Raw genomic sequence first — 24535 nt, 5'->3', positions numbered from 1 at the left:
TGAGGAAGAAGAGAAGGAAGACGAGAAAGACCACAAGGGAGGAAGTTTCTGGAAAGGTCATAACCGCTGTTGAACAAATAAGAGCTGCGGGAGAAGTGAGGAAAAGGTGAAATGATGAAAACACACACACGTGCACACACGCGATAAGAAACGGAGGATAAAGGAAGACGAGCCAGACAGGGGGGGGGGGGGAGCGAGCTCTGGCCACTAAATAGGATGTCAGGTTTGCAGATAGGTCAGGGTTGGTTTGCTGATTGACACCCGACTATCTTGACTCACAGCACTGTGACAGTTTCTATTTGCCAGTCCGTGTCTGCTCACACACACCTCAACAGCAAAAAACTATATTTTCATGTAATCGGAATCAAAATCATTTGGCCAGCTTCTCATAATGACATTGTTTGTTTCGCATACCATGATTTTAACATTAATATTCAAATTGGTAACATGTGAAGTTTGTATGCCGGGGATGCTTCCACTGATATTAAACCACAAGGTGACTTTGTAAGTCTGTATTTGCATTAAGGTTAAGATCTCCCATCTTAAGACTTAAATATTTTTACAACCTGGTTGTTAAAAAACCCTGCCTCTTGTCTCTATATCTAACTTCTTTTCTTCCTTTTAAATAATCTGGCTAATTTGTCTCTCATAAGTGAGAGAAATGTACGCAAAATCCCCACATTGCAGGAAAATTCCTTTAAAACACGGGTGATAACCGATCTTGACATTTATCCTCTGGTACATCCTTTTCTCTAGAAGACTTGGCCACCGCAGGAGGAATGTCAGTACCCCGCACTAAAAACTGATAAGAGAAACCCTTAACAGCTGATTAGTCAGATGATTTCTCTCCCAAAAAGCAGCTATCAAGTCAATGATGACAGACCCGCCTCCCTGAGAGAACAGTAGAGCTGTCAGGGTCCTTGAGCTCCTAAAAGAAGCTGTGGGACTCTGGCACCGAAGACACACAGAGATGATTGGAGTTCTCCCTAGGGAGCATCCAGTTAAAATTCAAGGACTCTCTCTTTATCCCTCATTTTTTTCCCTCTAATGCTCATCTCGCTCGCTCTCTCCCTCTTAGCGAGGTCATGGCTGAAAAGTTTCAATGATGCCCCAGGAGGCAGAGAATAATCATCCAAGTGTGCATCTGCGTCTATGTGTGTGTACTCAGCTGCATGATCGACCTTATGTGCGCACAACGCCAAGGGTCTGCATTTATGGCAGTGATGGCGTCATGTATGGATGTGTAGGAGGCAGATTGCTTGATGGCCTCTGTCACAGGGTTATCAAATCCATTGCCGGCAGCGGTCAGTGTAGCATTTGGACCTCGAAAAGGCCATCTGAATCAAAGTGAGGAGCATTTCATCCTCTCTCCTGTTATTTCCTTTTCATGAAGTATCATGAAAGTGAAACCGAGAGCTTGCGGGACTCATTTTAGGCCATTCGATAACTGTCATCTTAAACAGCAAACATTAAATTGGTGTCAAGCAGTGAGACGGCATGCGCTCTGTAATGAGATCAATGGATGCCTCTGAAAGGGAGGAAGCTGTTGACATAAGCTGTCAGCTACATGTTTTGCCATCAAAGCTGTTCAACAGAAATCTGCAAAAAAAAAAAAAGAAAAGAAGAAGAAGCAAACAGCATTCATAATAATGTTTTCACACTTACTTAAAGATTCATACAGGGTAATGTTCAAACCTATCAATACACAAACATCATGTAAAAACAGACAAAAAAACACATCCAAACAACACAGCTGACTATATCCAGAGACAATCCTATCCTCTCTGCTTACCATGCAGTCCTTCCCAAGGACGCAGAAGACATAGAAGAATTGTCTCTATCTTCATGTAGAGCGAGTGAACTGGTGGGAGGAATAAGAGAGAGCAAGTGGGGAAGGAGAAGAAAGAGTGAGCGCTGCAGGAAAGGCGCTGACAGCTCGCCGTTCGAAAATAGCCTGAATAGCACTGCTTCAAAATAATTCCCTTTTTCTCCCTGATCCTAATTTCAACCACAGTGGCTGAATTATTCATTCTAGACCAATGACATGCAGCGAAGGGGACAAAGACTCATTGCTCTATTTTGATTCACATAATAAATTCATGACTAGATGTTTAAAAGAAAAAAGAAAAAGGCGAGGGTGGAAGGAGGAGTGGAGACAGTGGTGGTGGTGGTGGGGGGGCTGGGGGCGGCGGCTCGGGATATGCGGTGAGCGCGAAAAAGTGTGAAACAAAGATGAAACGGGAAGGGGCAGAGACAGGGGGAGAACAAGGCTCTCAAATGGGGAAAGGGTGCACAGGTTTGGGAGATAAATATTTCAAAAGGAGCTTTTGTGTAAAAACCCACACGAAAACATGAAGCCATAGCACACGCCACATCAACCAAGAATCAGCTGAGAGGGAGGCTGACACCTGGCGAGGAAAACTGAAAGGAGAGAGAATCAAATGCTAACTGAACACCACACTATGGGGATTAAAAAGCCCAGTCATGGTACATTCAAAGGGTGTTGTAGGTAAACTTAGCCATCACACCAAACTATTCACTGCACAGATTCTTGTCCTCTCAAATTACAGACTCACCACCGCCGAAGGACTGACCGAGAATCGTGAGTGAGTGGATGAAGGAGAAACTCAGACAGGCTACTGCTTGGTCATGACTGAACAAGAGACCCACACCTTGGTCACATGACTGATATTTAGCTGACTACCTAAGGCCACATGTAAGTCCACACAGGAAGAACCAGGCTCTGTTTGACATTCCATCCTCTGGTTGCCTAGGTAACCCTAGTTACTAGCAGGTTGCATGTAAATCAACAGTATCCTTTGCTCTCATTGGTAGTTGCTGCAATTGCTTGCCTGGAAAAAAGTTGATCTGGGGTCCTGTGCACTTTGCGTCACCAGCAGCTATTTCGTTCGCACTTGCTTGCTTGAACTCGCCAAACGTCATTCACGCTCTGTGGTCTCTGGTCAACATGCTGCTGCTAATTACTTCGGTTGTGGAGCAGCTTAATATTGTTTATGCTAACTACTTGTAGTTGGTGAATGGTTCCAAAGAACTATATTAAATGACTGTGATTACATGAACAACATCCCCAAGTGAACTCATGTTTGTGATGGTCCAGCTGTTTTTCCCTGTAGTCTCTCTGTGTTATCTGGCAGGTTCCTGGTAGGTGGGGTTAATTAGTAGAACTGAGAGCGCCCGGCCAGCTTCCCTGGAGCATATAAGAGCCGGGTGTCTCAGCTTTCATCTTTCTCTTCATTCACCCAGCACCACTGTATTTGTTTGTTTGGCTTTAGCCTGTTTACCCTACACAACAACACACGCTTCATGTTTGATCACTCATCCAGCTGCTGACACACTTTTAACACTGACTAACACATTAAATATTGTTACGTTTTTTTTGTTTGTTTGGGGTTTTTTTTGCTTTGTTTGGTTAATAAACTGTTAAAAATTTGGTTCAAGTTGTGTCTCTCCCATTATTATTAGTCATGGCTGAGTCAGATCATAATGCTTATCAATATTAAAGGACTGGATGTTAGCTGAATAAGACAGCCTGTATTTTCTGAGGATAACACAGTGTAAGAGTGTTGCATTACAGGTTGTTTATAGCCACAATGTGTTACAAAGATTAAAGATTGGATTTGTTTTGTTTTTTTTACCATGAAGAAAAACTGTTGATATTTTTGTCAGTGTCCCAGAAAGAAACAAAAGCCTAGGATGTTGTTTTGATGCTGCGAGAAACTGGAGAAAAGCAGGAAAAACATTCAGCCTCTTAGCCCAGACGAACAAAAGAATCATTTTTTAATGTTCATGAATTCAAGTTTTTTTTCATCTTTTTTGTATCAGTGAGTACAAAGTTTTGAATTTAATATGAATGATATTAATTTCAGAAACATGTATTTTGTCCTGAGAAAAGCAAGGAGGCATCACCATGGCAACAAAACCTTAAAAGATGTGGTAACTGTCGCATTTTACCGCAAACCAATATCTTTTTCTAAACCAAGCAGTTTTTAATGGCTAAAAATAACCAAGAGAATTATTTACTTCAAAATGAGTTGAAAATCTGTGAGGTGACTCGAACTTGGCTCTCTGGTGTGAAATGATCCACTCCACCACCGACCCCTCCAACATCCAGATGTGAAATCTTTTGCCTTTTAAAAGTGGATGCGGACATGAATCTGTACATATGGGGTGGGCGGCTGTCATGTTCAGAGACCTGAACATAACTCCAAAACTTTCTTTTTTTTTCAGCTATTCAGAAGTGAACTTGGTGGTGTTTTTATTGTCTTGCTGCATAAACCAAGTGTGCTTAAGCTTCAGGACACAAACCTGGACATGCTCCAGGATTTTCAGGTAGAGAGCAGAATTCATGTTTTCATCAGTTACAGCAAGTCGCTCTAAAGCAGCAAAGCAGCCCCAGAGCATCACATTACCACCACCATGTTTGACTGTTGGTGTGATGTTCTTTTTATGAAATGCTGTGTTTTACACCAGATGTAATCAGACTCAAACTTTAAAAAAATGTTCAGTTTTTGTTTCGTCAGTCCACAGAAAATTTTCCCAAAGTCTTGGGGATCATCAAGATATTTTTTGGCAAATGTGATATAAGCCTTTGTGGTCTTTTTGCTCAGCAGTGGGTATCGCCAAAAACTCTCCCGTGGATGCCATTTTTGCCCAGTCTCTTTCTTATTGTTGAATCATGAACTTTGACCTTAACTGAGGCAAATGAGGCCTGCAGTTCTTTGGATGTTGTTTTGAGTTCTTTTGTGACCTCCTGGATGAGTTGACAGTGCGCTCTTGGAGTCATTTTCACTCCTGGAAAGTTCACCACTGTTCCAAGTTTCTTCCTTTTGTGTATAAAGGCTCTGACTGTGGTTCCCTGGAATTCCTGGAGGCTTTTTTTCAAGACCAATGGATATTTCTTTTTTACATAATGAGAGGTAGGTTTTGTTAGCTTTTCCCCCCAAAATAAATTAAGTTATCATTTTAAAACAGTGTTTGTATTCATTCTTTGACTAGTATTAAATTTGTTTAATCATGTGAAACATTTAAGTGTCAGAAATATGGGGTGGGGCGATGGGGGTGGGAAGGGGATAGATATCTCACAGCACTGTAAGTGTAGGTCAGTGTTAAAGTTATGTCCTGGCATCTTTAGTCATGATGAAGTCTTGATGAGGACAAATAGTAACAATAAGAGAAAACTGAGTACATGATAAAGAGGATTTTGGATGATTTTGCTATCCTGAACTGAAAACACTGCATAGTGTAACTTTTAACTTTTTTTTCTGAAGAGAGCACCTAGAAAAACTTTTGTCAATTTGGTAATTTATGAAAAAAAGATGATCTACAGAAGAAGAGCCAAATTGCCACAGGCTTGTGTCCTTTTTAAACAAACCTCAATTTAACAAGCGGTTGTTACAAAGTGAGTCAGGGGACACGTGGCGCTACAGAATCTGTCACGCAAGAGCTGATGAGGAGCTGCTCTTTATAAATGGGAATGTAAATGTGCACATTAATAATTCAGGCTGTCTTTGTTTTACCTTTTCAGGGAGACAGAGCGATCTCTGTGGTTGCAGCCTCTATTGTCTGTACTTTGCTTTCAAATAATAAAACAAAAATGCCCCAACTGCCTTGCTAAAAGGCAACACGCAATGGAGTGAATGATTTGAGGCAGTTTTGCTGTATAAACGAGAGGAGATGCCAACCAAATCACTTTGAAGAGGCAGCTAACCTTCAGGTCTACACGAACTTTAACAGATATTGAATACATTTGCACAGTGACTCAACTGTTGGCCCTTTCATTATACGTGACATGCATAAAAGACAACAACGACACGCATGTGCTGGCATGCCCAAGTGACTTTCACATGCCTCCAGTTCTGCAGGAAGGGTGACGACGAACATGCGACCCTGGACGAATGTGTGGGTCTCTGTGTATATATGTGTGTACGCCAATGGTGAACTGTCCTGAGGCATTTTGCAAGCCTGTTTGTGTAGCAGTGAGGCAGAAGTAATGTCTGAATCTGTGTTCCCTCAGAGCGAAATGTATGTGCGTATGTGTGTGTGCAGAATAGGGGGTCAGCGCTGAAGGACAGCAGAGAAAATCCGTCCATCTACACTGAACAAGACTAATTACTCCCAAAGGAGTGAGAAAAAATAATTCAAGCCAGATACAGTTTACAGAAAACTGGATTTTTCTTCACTCTGTGCCTGAGGAAACACTCATGATACCACAGCTATGAAGTACTTTTTTCATGAAGCGATTAAAAAAACAAAACAAAAAAAAAGAGGATTTGTTGTGAAAACATTTCTTCTGATTCTGGTGTTTCTCATCAGTACTCAAGCATGGCCCAAGCTAGAAAAGTTGTACAACACTGTGCAAAAGTCTTGAGCCACCTCTCATTTCTTTATACATAGACTTTATTATACAGACTAACTCAAGTGATGAGCTAGTTTTGTGTTTACACAAAATTTAGGTAACTACCATTTCAACATTTTATCTTTAGCAGTTTGTTACTAGCAGCTTGTCACAAAACACATCATTTGTTCCCATGTATTTAGCTGAATCTATTAACAGATCAGACAACAAACTGATTCCCAAAGAGCTGTTGCACAAAACCTTGGCATATCGCGTCTTGGTGTGCATTGTGTCCTTAAGTTGACAAGTTGAAGACAAAAGAATAAATGGGTAGATAGACTAAAAAACTATCTACACCAGATGAACAGCATCTGAAAGTTATGTTCTTCAGAAATTGGCACAGGACCTGAGAGAGACATCGTATCCTTTAGCTGATTCATCTACTGTTCACTGAAATCTCATCAGAAGAAGAACCACAGTGAAATATTAGAAGCTGCACAAGAAACTGAAAATAAGTGGCAACTCCAGGTCTTATCGAGTAATGAACCCAAACTGGAAATGTATGGTTCAAATCGTTGTCATAGTTTTGTAGTTTATAAATCATGATTATATAAAGTTCTTACCCTTTTCAACAAGCCCACTCTGCCCCAGTTTGTACATGAAGATGAAGGAGGACCCAAGTGCAGACATGAGCAGGCAGGCAGAAACAGTTTTAGTGGGTTATTAAAGTGCAAATTGAAGCTTACAGGTGGAAAACTGGGACAACAAGAGTGAAACAACAAGAGCAAGCAGCCTTCCATGATGTGACAGAAAAACAAAGGCTAGATGGCAGGTATAAAACCACACAACACCTGGTGGGTGGATGTGGTGTGATCGACTGCAGGGGTGAAAAGAAAAACAAGGCAGATGCTTGAGCTATGATGTATAGTGTCGTACTTTGTCTGTTTCATCTGTACAATGTTTAGATTTCATAAGTCCCATCATTTCAATCATCAAGTGAAAGCTAGTTCTCCCAGTGAAAGAAAAAATATTGTGTTCTGGTAATTGCAAGTTTTAGTTTGTCAGTTTTAGTTCTGCTTATTGATTGCTTAGTAAGTTAGCTTGACTTTAATCTAAAACACAGTCACACAAATGTAAATTGCCCTTAAAGGCGTTTCAACTTCTCCAAAACATTTTATTTTCCTCTCCAGCCGTTTCTCTCTCTGCCTTTTGTGGAGGAAATCACATTTTAATGTCTGTGGGGAGCAGTGAGCAGTGTTCACAAAATGATACTTGAATCATTAAAATCCAATTTGCAGGACTGGGGCACAGCACTCCATCACAGCTATCAGCCGAGCCGTCCTCTCAACGCCGCACCGTTTGTGTTGTGCCTGCACAAACTGAGGGATCAGAGAGGGAATCAATAGCAATACGGCATTCCTTAACAGAGTTCTTATGGATCAGAGAGACGTTCATCTACTTAGAATCACAGATGAAAGAGAGAAAGAGAGTGACAGAGAGAGAAAGAGGAAAATGAAGCGTACGAGTGAGACTCACTGGCCTTATGTGTGTAAAGAGCGTGCACTGCAGACACACACACACACCTACACACGCAAGCCCGTTCAGCTATCTTAGTGAGGACCTTCATTGACATAATGGTTTCCCTAGCCCCTAACCCCTAACCCTAACCATTAAAAATGAATGCCTAACCCTTCCCCTAAACCCAACCATAACCTAATTGTAACCCTGACACTAAAACCACATTTTGAGCCTCAAAAAGGCCTTCAAAATTGTGAGGACCAGTGAGTGTGTCCTCACAAGTGACTGTTGGTTCTCACAAGTATAGTAGAATGCAGATTTTGGTCCTCACAAAGATAGCTAGACAGGAACACACACACACACACACACACATACACACAGAAACATTTGAAGAGTGTTCATGGCTCGAAATCATGCTGTTAGAATTAATGAATAACGTCCCCCCTGCCAAAAGGTTGGGCCTACAGATGGCATTACATGGCAATGCACACACACACACACACACACACACACACACACACACACACACACACACACACACACACACACACACACACACACACACATCACTTGCATCAGCAGTTTTGAGAATATTGTACATCAGTATGTTTAAATGTCAAACTAGGTCACTTCAGGGCGTCACATGAATTCAAAAATTAATTATCACACAACTGCGTAATAACACTTTCACCTCCTTTATCTCGCACACATAGACGGAGTACAGAGAAGCAGAGAAGCAGAGAGTAGAACGTGGCGCCACAATATCCTGTGTGTTATCCTTAGTTCAGCTGCATTATTAAAAGATAAGATTATACAATTTAACCTGCATTCAACATTCAATTAACAAAAGGCAGGGATGGCTACGCTCTCACAAACACACACATATGCACGCATGAACGTTATCTCCTTGACCTGCATTAGCATCTGCGGTGAGCAAAGCCGCACACTTCATGACCTGCATCAACTTTTAATGAAGTCTGAGAAACACGATTCCTTTATTCATGCAGGTGAAGTAATGGGAGGACTGCTACAAACACACACACACACACGCACACACGCACACACACACACACACACACACACACACACACACTGAGTTGTTGGAACCAGTTCCTTTTACAGCAACAGGTGGTGAGACTTAAAACAAGCTCAGCTTTTGTGTCAGCCTTTCTGATTCAGCTGAACACCCGTGAGGTAGTTGAAGGTAGTTGGAGTCTCATTTAAAAGGTAACCACACAGATGTTGTATCACAAATTACTCCTAACTTAAAGGCCACACAGAGCTTTCAGAGCTTTTTACTGACATACTAATTTATTTGAGAACCAATGGTCTTCATGGTCTCTTTATGTGTTGGCTTCTCTACATTGCTCAAAAAAGTATATGTATGTTTTTTCTTTTAAGTTTGTCTTAGTTTTGTTCAAATGTTTTTATATAGCGCCAATTAACAGCAACAGTCGCCTCAAGGTACTCTATGTTGTAAGGTAAAGACACTACAATAATGCAGAAAAAACCCCATCGATAAGATGACCTGCTATGAGCAAGAACTTGGCGACAGTGGGGAGGAAAAACTCCCTTTTAACAGGAAGAAACCTCTGCCAGATCAGGATCAGAGAGGGGCAGCCACAGAGAGGGGCAGCCATCCGTCTTTCTCCTGAATCCAAGCTGTTTTTTGTTTGGTTGCTTTTCTCCAAACCACTCAGTAATGATTGCCAGTGTAAAATTCATGTGAAACATAAGCCACAGTGCTGATTTCTCATGAGAGATTGTCAATGGAAAATTGTATTTAGTAGTCAGTATAATCTTTTAGTGATATAAGTTTGCATATGGTAGAATACTGCATGTAGTTATTTGTATTAGGAAATGTTTAACCATGTATGCTTAGAGGCATATAATCAATTGTGTAGTGACAGGATGTGTGATTTTCAGCAGGCTTGGTTCACCCCCACATCCTGGGAGCATGGGAAAGAGCTCGTACCTTGTTTTATTGTTTTACGGTAGGATTAACGTAGCTATGTCTGTTTTAGTTTAAGTGCTTCTTTACATTTAGATGAACTGCAGGACTTCCTCACTGTGTTATCCAGGGTGAGGGGGGGGTCACCCTTCTCCTGACCAAGGATGTACCTTTTGTGCTTTATGACCCTTTGATCAGCAACACACACACACACACACACACACACACGCACACACACACACACACACACACACACACACACACACACACACACACACACACACACACACATTGGAACTATAAAATAAAGACCGGGGCAGTCTCTGAGCGCGAGTCCCTGAGCCCTCACTCTCGTGCGAGAGCTCAGAGCTGCCCTTGCTAAGCAACAAGTAAAACTGTCTGTGTTTCTCTTCTCTGAAGTCTTTACTGAAGAAGTGTTTTATAATATTTTCCCTAACAGAGATTAATGTTTTTCACTTCATCAAATAAACACTTTAATTTTAGATTTGGTAACATTTGGTACACAAATCTGTGTAAACAGATATCTGCAGGCGGGGGAAAAGATTTCTCTTTTGGATACCAGAAGCTATCTGGTTTTCTCTTGAGGTCTGAGTAGTATTGATGAGTTAATGTGGGATGCTAGCTCATTATTTACAAAGGTGCAGGTCTTACCACTTGTTTTCTTTTAATGTGGCAACTCCTTTCATGGATGTTCTTAAACTGCTAGCTCTGTGCTGCTACTAACCCCGTCTGTACAGCTCTAATTGGCCAATTGGACAGTGGAAACAGCCGTTGATTGAGCACAACAGCAGGCTGATTTGAATAACAAAGACATTGTTGCTTAGTGATGAGTACTCAGACGTCTGGTTTTTGAGAGATGATAAAACTCTGGAGAAAATTTAGAATCAAAAGTCATGCAATGGTGTAAACAGGTGGAGGTGTGGAGATTGCCGTGAACTACTGGTTTGATGACATAAGTCTGGATGTGCTGGTGCAAAACAGTCTCTTCTCATTTTTATGTTCATTTTTATGTATTTCAAATGCCGGTTGAATACAAATAAAATGAAATTTGCAGATATTATAGAGAATCACAGTAAGCGTCAACACAGCGCTGCCTGTTCAAGGTCATTAACTGCTAGCTTTAATGTGACAACTCTAAGAGCCAAACTGTGTATTTTTCATAGTCAACACAAAGTCTCTGTATTTCCATGGCTTCCTTTTTCTCTGTTTTGAATGAGAACTGTGATAGTAATAGCTGTTGGCAGAGTGTGACATTAAATGCAGTTATGCGATGCTGCCACAAAAGGCTGTTTGTCTTCAACAGTTATTTTTCTGCTCTGTGTGGATGAGCAAGAAACCTTATTAGGAGTGTTCAGAGTGAGGTGTCAAGGAAGACAAAAGCGCCACACACATGCAACAATGAAAGGTTTCTTTTAAAAGACAAGACAAGCACTTAATGTCGGCAAAATGAGACTCTTTCGTGGCTCTATCAAGCTGGTGTTAAACTCTTTAACATGAAAATGGGATGGACACACCTTTAAGGACTTTGTATCTCTCAGCAGGGGAGAGTTTTGTAATTAGAAAGGAGAGATTTAGTTACTTAATCATGGCTAAATTGAATTTGAGCGTTTAATTGTAAAGACATTGAGAATAACTCAAGGGATGGTTGTGTCAGACTGAATAATGAAGCAAAGCCAAATGCTAATTCATTATGAGAGCTAGGCAAGAGATAGCAGGTGACCTTAAAACTTTTCCTATCGGACCCAAGCAGCAGGGAGACAAAAGAGACAGAAACCATGTGCATAGTGAATGAACAGCAGAACCTGGAGCGCTCAGGGGTCACGTCTGAGAAAACGCAGCCGAGAAAGTAAATTAAAGAAGGAGAAATGGAAAGTGAAAGGGCAGCGTGAAGAAAACAGGGCAAAAGTGTGAGGAAGAATAATTCATCACGAAGGAAAAAGTGAAGGAAAGAGAAACAGCAAGTGAAAGAAGGAGGAGGCTGAGGCCGCAGAAGTGTTGTACTTTTCACCTGCATGTTATTTGGCCTGCAGCAGCCGCCTGCTTGTTCATTATTGACTGGAATCATGCCCTTTACTTTACGCTGTACATGGGAGGCTTCACCAGCGGCCAGCACCTTAAAGGCCTAATAACCTCACAGAAGAACACACGCTGAATGATACTGGAAGTAAGACCATTAACTTCAGTTTCTGAGCGACCTCTAATGCAACATGAGCCTCCGTACTGCAATTCAAGACTTTAATAAGGACTGGTGTTTTATTGTGTGTGTGTGTTTGTGTGTGTAGCTGAGCATGGATGTGCGTGTGTGTGGGCAGACGTGGGCGGTGTGGATGTGACTCTCTGCCCTTGTCCGTGCAATCACCTCATTCGCGATCGAGCAATCTAATAAAAACAATCCGCCATGCTGGACCTCATTCTTAACCTCAAGGTTGACTATTGTCCTCTCTCTCTCTCTCTCTCTCTCTCTCTCTCTCTCTCACACACACACACACACACACACACACACACACACACACACAAACATGTATTCACACAAAAGCGCGTGCAGACACTTGTGCACACACTGACATCAAAAGCTCTTTCAGCACGCCCACATACCCCCGGTCATCGTCTCAATCAAATCCTTTCATTGCACAAGAATCTTTCCTCTTTTCACGCGTCTCCTCCGGTGGACACATAATGCTCAAATTTTGCTCCCTGAAGCTTGATCCTTTCACATATATCTTATTCCTCCATGATTGGTATTGGTGAGAATACAACAGTGCTCACAAAATTGAGGGCTGATCTGCAAGAAGCTGAAAAAAATTCTGAAACAAAGAAAACTGTTGATTTTTACCAACCTGCACATCAAGATGTAAAAACAACTTTGGGGTATGAGCGCCTCATATAGTTAACACAATAAGTGCACTATCCTACAGATGATAACACATTCTTTTGGTAAATATTTGGTACTAAGGGGTAGAGTTGTCAATAATACATAAATAAATAATGTCATGGCTAGACGGTCCTCACTGATCGTCTTGCCAATTTGTTGTGGTGTTTGTGTGTACTGTGTCGTGTTCTCCTCTCCATCCTGGGCATGTGTTTTTCTGCTGGAACATGTACTTCCGGAAGCTGTGGCACGGAACGGCAGTTGACCGGAGGGGAGTGTCCTAAGCTAGAATCATCGCACCTGTGCAGAATTACCTTGCCAGCGCAGACCTATTTAACGGGGTGGTTGAGTCACAACCAACGCTGGAACGTTGAACTAAACCGGGTAGCGTAGTCATGATTAGCATACCCGGTTTGTGAAGGAGAGGACGTTTTCGTTATTGAGCGTGTGTTTTTTCTCATCTGCCTCCAGGGTTCAAGGATTGGAGGAGGAGCCGGCACCAGGAGTTGTTGTGGATTATTACTGCACTGTCACCGTGAGGAGAGGTCGCCGTATCACTGCACTGCCCTTTTTGGATTATAGACTCGAACTGTTAACTCACCTTTTCACTGTAAATAAATCCACTGTCATTCTGCAAGGAGTCTCGCACCTGAGTCCTTTAATCCAATTCACCATGACAGAACGTTCCAGCCAAGTGGACTCAGCGGACTCGGCACCTTGGCGGCGCGAGCTGTCGCTCCAGGCGGCGCTACTAGAACGCCATGAGAACATGTTACAACATTTCTCCAAGGAGCAATCAGCGCTAATCCAGGTTGTGACAGAGCTAAAAGGTATGTTGCTATCTCCACCTGGAGCTGCTGGGGGGCCTTTACCAGTGCCATCTCCGATCAACGTCGCTGCTGCTTGCCCACTGCCCCCCTCCCCTCCTCTGCCACGGCGTGAACATTTGTTGCCAGTCCCAGAAAAATTTTCCGGAGATTTGGACAAGAGTAGGGGATTTTTAATGCAGTGTGCCCTCACGTTTAGGCAGCAGCCTCAGGCTTACGCCACTGATTGTTCTAAAATCACCCTGATGGTGGAGCTGTTGACAGGTCGAGCCTTGCAGTGGGCACAAGCGGTCCTAAACTCCCAGCCTCAGATTTCCTACACTGATTTTTTGAGCAAATTTCGAAGTGTTTTTGATAAAGGAACTAACCCTGACAGTGCGGCACATAGGATGTTTGTTTTGAAACAGGGCCGGAGGAGTGTCGCTGACTTTTCGGTGGATTTCTGGATTCTTGCTGAGGAGACTGGTTGGGAGGAGACGGCGCTCCGGGGAGCTTTCTTGAACAGTCTGAACGAGGGACTGAAGCGTGAGTTGGCTTCCAAAGAATTGCCTAAAACCTTGAGTGCATTGATTAATTTATGTATTAAGTTGGACGATCACCTTCGGGAGTTCAGCAAGCGGACACCGGGAGGCGCTGGGTGGCGGACTGGATTACCGGCCCTGGAGTGGAAGGGGACGGACCCGCGGTCAGCGGAAGAGGAGGAGCAGCCGATGCAGTTAGGCGGAGCACGGTTGAGCTCCACAGATTGGAGGAAGAGACGCCAGACGGGTGAGTGTTTTGCATGTGGAAAGAAGGGACATTTTGCTGACGCATGCCCCTCTCGGGGAAACGACCAGGCCCGTCAGTAGCTGTGGGAGTACTGACGGGTGCGACCATGAACATTGCTCCCCATCTGAGTTGTTCTGCTAAGTTGGTTTTTCAATCTCACACTCACCAGTGCCGTGCATTAGTGGACTCTGGAGCTGAACAGAATTTTTTTGGATGAATCGCTCGCTAGGCAGTTGGGCTTCCCCGCGGTTCCTCTCCGGGAGCCTCTTCAGGTTTCAGCTCTTAACGGCAGCCCGTTAGCGGCAATAACCCATCGCACTGTTGATCTGACTTTAGTTCTTTCTGGTAACCATGTTGAGAGAGTTTCCCTGTTTCTGTTTAAAGCCCCCGGCACCCCATTGGTCTTGGGGTTCCCATGGCTCAAACAGCACAATCCGCAGATCGACTGGGCTCAGGGACGCGTGACAGGCTGGAGCGAGTGGTGCCATGAACATTGTTTACGTGCAGCGGTGCCCAGTTTAGTGCCCCTAAATCCGGCGGCTCAGGTGAAGGCACCCGATCTCTCAGCCGTCCCTCCAGAGTACCACGACCTGGCTCAAGTATTCAGCAAAGACCTAGCAGTGTCTCTCCCGCCTCATCGCCCTTATGATTGCGGGATAGATCTGCACCCTGGCGCCCCATTACCCACCAGCCGGCTTTACAGCATCTCAAAGCCTAAACGTGAGACGATGGAGCGCTACATTACAGACTCTCTCGCTGCCGGCTTGATTCGCCCATCTACATCCCCTCTGGGGGCTGGATTCTTCTTTGTACAGAAGAAGGACAGGTCTCTCCGCCCCTGTATTGATTTTCGGGGCCTGAACAAGATCACCGTCAAGAACAGATATCCCCTCCCTCTTCTTGTCTCAGCGTTTGAACTACTCCAAGGGGCGACTATCTTCTCCAAACTCGATCTCCGTAATGCATACCACCTGGTTCGTGTTCGTGAGGGGGATGAATGGAAGACGGCGTTTAACACCCATTTGGGGCACTTCGAATATCTGGTCATGCCATTCGGACTCACCAACGCCCCTGCTGTCTTCCAAGCAATGGTTAATGATGTGCTGCGTGACTTTATTAATCATTTTGTGTTTGTCTATTTAGACGACATTCTCATCTTCTCTAAGACTCGAGCCGAACATGTGAAACAGGTGCGACTGGTGCTGCAGCGTCTGCTGGAAAATCGACTTTTCGTCAAGGGTGAGAAATGCCAGTTTCATGTTCAGTCTGTGCCGTTTTTGGGGTTTATTGTGGAGGAGGGGCGGCTACGAGCCGATCCTGCTAAGGTGAAGGCAGTGGTGGAGTGGCCCGAACCCAAGACGCGTCGAGAACTGCAAAGGTTTATTGGGTTCGCCAACTTTTACAGGAGGTTCATCAGGAACTTTAGCCAGGTGGTTTCTCCCCTCACACAACTCACTTCTCCCAAACTGCCCTTTCTATGGTCTAGTTCCGCGCAGCAGGCATTTGCTCGTTTGAAACAACTGTTTTCCTCTGCTCCCATTTTGATCCAGGCTGACCTCACCCGACCATTTGTGGTGGAAGTGGACGCATCGGATTCGGGGGTGGGGGCCGTTCTCTCCCAGCGGGTGGGTGGCAAGCTGCATCCATGTGCCTACTTCTCTCGACGGCTGACCCAAGCGGAACAGAATTACGACGTGGACGATCGGGAGCTCCTCGCCATCAAGCTGGCCCTGGAGGAATGGAGGCACTGGTTGGAGGGAAGTGAACACCCCGTTGTGGTTTGGACGGACCATAAGAACTTGGCGTATATCCAGGCAGCTAAGCGTCTTAACGCACGTCAAGCCAGGTGGGCCCTGTTCTTTACACGTTTCAATATCACTATAACCTACAGACCAGGATCACGCAACACAAAACCCGATGCTCTCTCACGCCAATTTGCACCACACACGGATGACGGAGAGAAGCAGAGACCCATTCTGCCCGCCACTTGCATCGTGGGAGCTACGTTGCGGCCTGCCCTACCTGCGCTCACAATAAGACCCCCAGTGCCCCCCAGGCTGGTCTCTTGCACCCTCTGCCAGTCCCCAAGCGCCCCTGGTCGCATGTTGCTTTGGATTTTGTCACTGGTCTACCGTCGTCATCAGGTAACACGACCATACTAACTGTTGTAGATCGTTTTTCCAAGGCGGCGCACTTTGTGGCGTTGCCCAAACTCCCGACTGCCTTAGAGACGGCTCGGCTCCTTACCGAGCATGTTTTTCGGTTACATGGGATTCCACAAGACATTGTTTCTGATCGGGGCCCCCAGTTTACTTCCCGGGTCTGGAGGGCGTTTTGTTCAGGACTAGGGGCCCGTGTGAGTTTGTCTTCAGGTTTTCATCCTCAGACGAACGGTCAGGCGGAGAGGGCGAATCAGGAGTTGGAAACCATGTTACGCTGTGTGGTTTCCTCGAACCAATCCACCTGGAGTGACCAGTTGGCTTGGATTGAGTACGCCCACAATTCCAGCACGTCGGCAGCCACTGGCGTGTCTCCGTTTGAAGCGTCGCTGGGGTACCAGCCACCATTACTTGCCATCACTGAAGGTGAGCTGGCCGTTCCCTCTGTTCAGCATCATATGAGACGCTGCAGGTGGGCGTGGCGCGCCACCAAGGCGGCTCTGTTGAGGACGACGGCGCAGAATAAGAGGTTGGCCGATCGTCGCCGCACTCCGGCCCCTGCCTATCGTGTTGGACAGCAGGTGTGGCTCTCTTCCAGGCATATTCCCTTATGAACTGAATCCAAGAAGTTGGCCCCGCGTTTTATTGGGCCCTTTTCGATCCAAGCTATGTTGAATCCGGTGTCTGTTCGTTTGGCCCTTCCTCGCAACATGAGGATTCATAATGTGTTTCATGTTTCCCAGGTGAAACCGGTCCGGACCAGCCCTTTGTGCCCGCCTTCCAGGCCCCCGCCGCCCGCCCGGGTTGTTGCCGGCGCTCCTGCTTATGCCATCACGCGGATTATGGATGCCAGGCGTCGCGGTAGGGGCTTCCAGTTTTTGGTGGATTGGGAGGGGTATGGTCCGGAAGAGCGTGCTTGGGTGCCGCGGTCTGCGATTCTGGATGATGCTATGGTGAAGGAATTCCGCCGCCGGCACCCTGACAAATTTGGTCGGTCGCCGGGGGGCTCCCGTTAATGGGGGGGTACTGTCATGGCTAGACGGTCCTCACTGATCGTCTTGCCAATTTGTTGTGGTGTTTGTGTGTACTGTGTCGTGTTCTCCTCTCCATCCTGGGCATGTGTTTTTCTGCTGGAACGTGTACTTCCGGAAGCTGTGGCACGGAACGGCAGTTGACCGGAGGGGAGTGTCCTAAGCTAGAATCATCGCACCTGTGCAGAATTACCTTGCCAGCGCAGACCTATTTAACGGGGCGGTTGAGTCACAACCAACGCTGGAACGTTGAACTAAACCGGGTAGCGTAGTCATGATTAGCATACCCGGTTTGTGAAGGAGAGGACGTTTTCGTTATTGAGCGTGTGTTTTTTCTCATCTGCCTCCAGGGTTCAAGGATTGGAGGAGGAGCCGGCACCAGGAGTTGTTGTGGATTATTACTGCACTGTCACCGTGAGGAGAGGTCGCCGTATCACTGCACTGCCCTTTTTGGATTATAGACTCGAACTGTTAACTCACCTTTTCACTGTAAATAAATCCACTGTCATTCTGCAAGGAGTCTCGCACCTGAGTCCTTTAATCCAATTCACCATGACAAATAAAAATCGATACTCGATATTAATCAATGCTAAAATTAATACCGGAGTCACTCATTTACAACAGTGTAAACAACTTCACACAAACAAGTAGACACAAAGCTCTTCCCCTCAATAACAGGTGAAATACTGGACATTCATAACACTGAAACACTATCAGAGGTCTGTAAAGGTCCCGTTTCAACAGCATGGAAGTGCACATGTCAATATTAGCCATCTAACTATTAGCAGTTAACCAATAGCCACACTAGCCACCTGTTATCCTTAACGTGGTAGCTAGTTGACTTTAGTTAAATAAAAGATAAATAATTACTGTAGGCTGAACAGATCACGGGTGGAATATTGAGCCGTGACAGAGCAGATTACGGACATGTGGAGAATGGGCACAGTCAGAAGTTTCTCACTGTGCAGACCAGCAAGAAAACCATAGATGAATGTGTGGAGAACTAATCCAAGCAAATAAAGAGAGAAATCTGGAGCACAGCAGCCAAATCAGACAACTTCAGTCTTGAAGAGCTGAGGAGAAAAGCTGTAGACTGAGGTGGAGCAGTGAGAACAGTGGGTGAGAGACACTGCAGGGAAGATGTGAACAAGATAAACTTTTCTACTTTTGCAATAATTTTTCAAAATGTGTTTCGTATTTTTTTTAAAGCCAGTTGTGAGGTCAGTTTTAAAATACAGGCAGCGTCTGGTTCAATTTTTCAAAATAAGACTTGCTTGCAATTACTTCTGTTCTTGCAGGATGGGGTCAAAATTTTCAAAAACTGTATCAAGCATTGAGTATTTTCCTGGATATTGGTATTGAGTTTGAAAGTCTAGTACCTTGACCACCCTGGAGGGAAAACAACTGTACAGATTCTTCAGTGTCAGAGAAACACAGTCATTCACTTACAGTCACACTTTCTAGCCATCTGACAAATTCATCTTTTTAGCTCCAGTTTTGGTCTCTACCATCTCCAGCAAATCTTTAGCCCAGTGCTAAAGGTCACGTTAGAGCTTGTTCATTGACAGGCAAAAAGAAAAAAAAAAAAGAAAAAAAAAGAGCTTGTTCATTGAAAGGAAAGTGTGCTGCTGATGTAAATGAGCTGAATGAGAAATTGGGGCCGGGTAGAGGAACCTGGTACTTTTTAGGGTATAAATCAAATTGCATCAGTACTACGACTAAAAATTCATACAAAATCAGCCAGTGTCAAATTGCGATAACAGAGGGAGTCAAAGAAGAAGAAAGCAAGTGAGACGATGTGTTGAAGAACAAAAAAACATATGAGGCCGTGGCGAGTTGAAAATCGACTCAGATGTGGTTACACTTTTACTTTGCAATGTTTGTAACGCAAAATGCTATTTGCTATTCAACGGACTGCATCTAAGCACACACACTCCCACAAATGCATCCGGGGTAGCTTGGAGTTCGATAAGATAGTTGAACATGAGACAAGGACACTTGAAGATGCAGATACAGGGATGGAACCACTGACATTCCAACTGGCTGGCAGACAACATACTCTACTTCCTGAGATAGTACGTAACCTAACATGTAACCGTAACCAATAATCATCTACTCCTATAGTAGTTTGCAAAGCATGTGACAGTGATGTTAACACACAGACACTGTCGACCAAGGCAGCTGGTGTAGAGTGTAAAATGTTAAAGATAAGCAAATCTTTCAATAGTGGAATGTTGACTTATTTTGTTTGACAACATTTCAAAATTGTAATAAAGGAGGAGCAGACAACAGCTAACCGAATCGACAAAAGGTACTTTTGGATGGCGGTACTTAAGTCCAGGTTCCGGTATTGGTTTAAATGTCAAAGGTACCCAGCCCACACATAATAATGCTGAGTTGTAAGGCTTAAAATAGGCATTCATGTTCATTAAACATTGTGATCTCAGCTCTATCAGGTCTATGTTAGGTTTAGTTAAAAAGTCTCACATGTGTGGAGGAGTAACTTCTATTTTCTGAGAGTACAGGGTGTTTCAAAAAGAAGCAACCAATTTAAAAAGGCAATATATTTAAAAGTAATGAGCATAGAAGCTTGTGGTAAATTTTTAAATACAATATTAGTTTTTACATGTAAACCTTACAATGTTCTCAAGTGCTCAGTGTTTCCCCTTCCAGACAGACATATGTCCACACAACAGTCAAACTCGCAAAAGCACGTCTGCTCGGAAAAGTATGGTAATTGGCATAGATGTGGGCGAATAAGTCTTTTTCTTTAATGTGGATTTATCACAGACATTTCAGATAAGCTCGCTTCTACCACTAAATAAAGGTGTTTGGAAAGTCAGTTGTCTTCTTTACAAGCTCTGTGCCCACCTACTATAACATGGAATAATGGGAAAAAAAGTTAAAATAAAATACAACTTGTACAAAAAACGATTTTCTTTTGTAAAGATTTTGTTTCCAGCAATGATCTCATCCTCTTCATTCTTTTTCATCACCTTCTTCCCCACGGGTGGCTGAAAACTATCACGTTGCCAGCATGTCCACTCACTGGAAAAACACATCTGCAATAAGCACCTGTCAACACAGAGGCCAAACAGTTCCACCCACATTCTCCCACTTTCCTGTCACACTCTCGGCCCTTTCTGTCCTAAATATCCCTCTGACGAGCCTTTCACTACATCACTTTAATCTCCTCCTGTTTAATTTTATGTCGCGCTTGCCTTCTTCATCCTTCTATTCGTGACATTCTCTTTCTCTTATCTAACTTCTCATTGATTCAACAGTGTCTCATTTCCAGTCTTGGTCTTTTCACACACTACGCAGACTTGGCAGCAGAGAGGACAGCGATATTATGCTTCAGGTAGTTGGCAAGCGTCTGCACTTAAAGGGTCATACTGATGGTGGGAAGGTGGGAATAAGTGCATGTCTTTGTATACGTGTGTGAAGGCTGGCTCATTACCAGTGGCGATTATAGAAAGAGGGTAAAGCAACAGGAATAGAGGTAGCTGAAGAGTCCGTGAGTGCAGAAAAAACTCTCAGACACAAACAGCAAGTTTGCCTGTATGCTTGGAGCTATCTGCCTGCCAGCAGTGTCTGAGTGAGTTCTTTTTCCTGTTTAGTTTTCAGGAAGACAAGACCGAGCAGCGATAAAGTTAGAAACCCAAACAAGTTAATGAGGAGCAGGAAGTAATGAGCTGATTCCATGATTAGAGGCATAATTCATCTGTACACTGAACACCCCACTCCTCCCAGATTGAGCTTCATATTTATGTATCTATTCCAGATCTATCTGAGTGGTATTAACATGAAGTGGCTTGTGTGCTCATGCTTCACTGCTGCTCCTTTGCTCATGGTTCAGGCAACCATTAAAAAATGGCCATGAAATGACCACCTATCCTTCACTTTCATTGTTGAGGAGACAGACAGAAAAACCAGCCAGCCATGATGTCCAGAGGGGAAGATTCAGGTAAAGGTAATTGCTTAGCAAGAGAATGAAACAGGAGATAGGATCAGGAGGAAAGGGAGAGAGGTGACAGTCTATAATTGGAAATGGAGAAAGGAGGAAGATGGTGGAAAAGGAATGAGACTGAGAACGAGGCGGGGGGTGTTAGATTCAAAGAAAAAGGGGGGGGGGGGGCTGATAGCTAAAGCACCTAAGACATACTTGCCATATGCCCCCTGCCACAACACACACACACACACACACACACATTGCCATATGCCCCCTGCCACAACATGACATAACACATGACCACGCATGACACGTTACCACACATGGCATCCTGCAGTGTAGCATGGGTAAAGTAGAGCTATTCATGTCTCAGACCAGAGTGAACAAACAAGTCCTCACTTCAGCTGTTTTTCAGCCAGGTTATCATTTCAGATAAAAAAAACAGACTGCAGACTGTGAGCAGAGCGCATAACTCATGTAGGTAATGTAATGAGCGATGTTATAACTAGAAGAGTCGGGCGATGTGAAACATGACAGCATTCCATCAGTGAAGGTTTATTAACATTCATCACTTGGTCAGCTTGTGAAGCCTTTTTAAATACCTCTAGCTGAGTGCACAATTCAGATAGGCGATAGTAAGAAAGCATGATCACACACACACACACACACACACACACACACACACACACACACACACACACACACACACACACACACACACACACACACACACACACACACACATAACCTCTCTTGTTCACTCTCTTTTCTTTCCTGCAAGTATCTAAGGGCAAGTAGGGAGCCTTGTCAGGATGGGTAGTCGTCAACCCTTAAGCCCAGCAAACGTGTACTGTTGCATTTCAAGTGTGTCTGCGCTCTATTTGAAAAAATCACAGTGGCTGTTGAGGACAAGATGTACATGCCCGTGTGTGTGTGCGCGTGTGTTCTGCACAAGTTAACATACCCAGGGCTGAAGCGTGGTCCCTGATCCCTCCTCATCTGTCCAGCTGTGTGCGTATGTGAATCTGTTTTCCTGTTCTCGTTGCCCGCAAGTTTCTGACGCCGCTCCGCATGTGCGAGCCCTCCGAGCCTCAGGTCTCCCTCAGTCTGTCTCACTCTCAGACCTTGGCATCAGCAGCTGTACCAAACGTACCACTCATCCCCCTCTTCTCTCTCTCCTTCTCCCTCCCTCCCTCCCTCCCGCAGGCACGCTCGTGTGTACGCGCCTCCGTTCACTCCTTGTTGATTAACGTCCCAAAATAAGAAGGGGGGCTCACGCTGAGACTTTCCTCTCTTTCAGCCGGTCCTCATCAGCTGGTCAGGGTAGCCTTCATCTCCCTCCGGTATGGCTGTGGGATTATGAGGAAAAGAGAGGGAGGAATGGGGAAAGGAGCGTGCTGTTGCTGTTGCCTCTGCCTCCTTCAGTATGAGCGCCTCTCTCTCGTTTAGCATGCTTTTCATCTCTCTCTCTCTCTCACCTCTCTCTCGCTGCTCTCTCGCTCTTTATCTCTCCCCAACCCCCTCCCTCCCTCACTTTTCTCAGTCACTCTCTATCTGCTACTGCTCAGGCTGTTAGGATTCACAATTCAGTGTGCTGCCGAGCGTATGGCTGAGGGAGCCTCTAAACAACAGGGCTGGATAAAGAATAAAAAGAATGACAGCAAAGATTAGAAGACAGAAAAACAGCAGATGTATTTGTAAGAATAGATAAGAGGATTAGTAGTGCTCCTACTACTACTGCTAGTACTGCAGTCATTTAGAAAACAGTAATATTAAAGGTAATTCTAAGACTTTTCTAATAATCCAGCAAACATGGGTTGTACATGTAAATCACAGTTAACCGAGCTCAATTTGCCAGTATTTTAATTTACTCCTTTACACGATTCGTAGTCGTTTCCTACATCATCTAGGTTGCTCTCTTTTTATCACTGATTGCACTGAATGATAACAGCCTTGCGAGGGTGCCAGCAGGTAGAGGAAAGTGCCGACTGACAATGTGCATGGGCTTGATAACAAATGATAAGGGCCATTCACTGCTGTGGCTACATCTGAATCAGATGGTGAGGTATATGTCATTTTGGGCTAGAGTTGCATTTGTGAAAAGTCCAACTCCAAATTCTTTGAGACCTAGCCTCAAGTACCCTCAGTGCAGAGGTCCAATCTCCTCTTCTTATTAGCATTGACCTAGGAACAACTGCAATTCATCATGCTAAACAGTGGGAATGTGAAAGGTGACCTTTAAATCTTAAAATAAAGGCATGAAGGTGTTGCATCCTGCTGCAGCAGCTCTATACCAAATAGCACCGAGCTGCTCCTGATTAAAGACAAATGGTGAGTATAATATACAAAAAGAGGATTTATGATGAAATGTCATTCTTCCAGTGAGTTTGTTCTTTTTAATCACCTCCCCCATTTTGCCTGGAGCATGCAGAGAGAGGGAGCGAATGAGAGAGGAGGAAAATAGACATTTTTATTGTTCGGTCCTGTTGCCTTGTCAGGGTAGATCAGATCACAGGGAACTGAGGTTGAAACACACACACACACACACACACACACAGAAACCCATTCTTCGAGCCTGACTGCCCCTGAGGTCAGTTAACAGCTCATCACAGGAAAGGAGAAGTCTGGCCTGCGACCCCGAGGCCAGGGGTTGGGCAAGTCATGATGCCTGGTGGAGGCCAAGTCCAGCAAACACCTACCACTCCCACCTCTCAGCCAATCTGACCTGCCTGCCCACACACATACATTAAAACATCAGATCACGTGTTCTTCCTTTGCTGAACCCCCAAAAACATTATAGATAATATTATAGATAACTAAAAAAAAAATTCTTCTTTAACCAGAATGCCTTCTGGGTGAGGTGTTTTGGATATGTCTTACTGGGAGGACTCCCCGGGGTGGACCCAGGACACACTGGAGAGATTTTCCCTGCTGGCGGGCTTGAGATCACCTCAGTGTCCCCCAGGTGAGCTGGAGGAGGTAGCTGGGGACAGGGAGTTTTGGGCATTTCTGTCTAGACTGCATAGATGGATGGATTCTTTTCTTCCTTCCTTAGCAACACTTTCCTCAAGGAGCTATATACTG

General features: G+C 44.5%; 1 protein-coding gene across 1 annotated transcript in view; it reads right to left on the bottom strand.

Moving 5' to 3' along the window:
- lingo3b (leucine rich repeat and Ig domain containing 3b) overlaps positions 1-22896 on the bottom strand; it is a 52604-nt gene extending 29708 nt beyond the window's left edge. The window contains exon 1 of the mRNA XM_004542504.5: positions 22416-22896. The gene's annotated coding sequence lies outside the window, so the exon portion shown is untranslated. The remainder of the gene's footprint in view (positions 1-22415) is intronic.
- Positions 22897-24535: the final 1639 nt, after the last annotated feature.

The sequence above is a fragment of the Maylandia zebra genome, linkage group LG18 (assembly GCF_041146795.1).
Source record: "Maylandia zebra isolate NMK-2024a linkage group LG18, Mzebra_GT3a, whole genome shotgun sequence".
NCBI lineage: Eukaryota > Metazoa > Chordata > Actinopteri > Cichliformes > Cichlidae > Maylandia > Maylandia zebra.
This window is presented reverse-complemented; position numbering and strand designations above follow the sequence as displayed.